The sequence below is a fragment of the Bison bison genome, unplaced genomic scaffold, assembly GCF_000754665.1.
Source record: "Bison bison bison isolate TAMUID 2011002044 unplaced genomic scaffold, Bison_UMD1.0 scf7180017864309, whole genome shotgun sequence".
NCBI classification, from domain to species: domain Eukaryota; kingdom Metazoa; phylum Chordata; class Mammalia; order Artiodactyla; family Bovidae; genus Bison; species Bison bison.
Genome location: NW_011494881.1, coordinates 442,058 through 442,331, shown reverse-complemented (window position 1 = coordinate 442,331; position 274 = coordinate 442,058). Strand labels below are relative to the sequence as shown.

At 53.6% G+C, this 274-nt stretch overlaps 1 protein-coding gene across 1 annotated transcript in view; it reads left to right on the top strand.

The window, feature by feature from the left end:
- CTNNA3 (catenin (cadherin-associated protein), alpha 3) overlaps positions 1-274 on the top strand; it is a 1,923,005-nt gene that overhangs the window by 1,718,859 nt on the left and 203,872 nt on the right. The window lies entirely within an intron of this gene.

Here is a 274-nt window from a genome sequence, read left to right as displayed (position 1 = left end):
TACATGTGTTCCTCATCCTGACCCCTCCTCCCTCCCCATACCATCCCTCTGGGTCGTCCCAGTGCACCAGCCCCAAGCATCCAGTCTCGTGCATCGAACCTGGACTGGCATGTATGAAACGAGTTGCTTTACAATGTTGTGTTAGTATTTACTCTACAACAAAGTGAATCAGTCATGCTGCTGCTAAGTCGCTTCAGTCGTGTCCGACTCTGTGTGACCCCATAGACCGCAGCCCACCAGGCTCCCCCGTCCCTGGGATTGTCCAGGCAAGAAT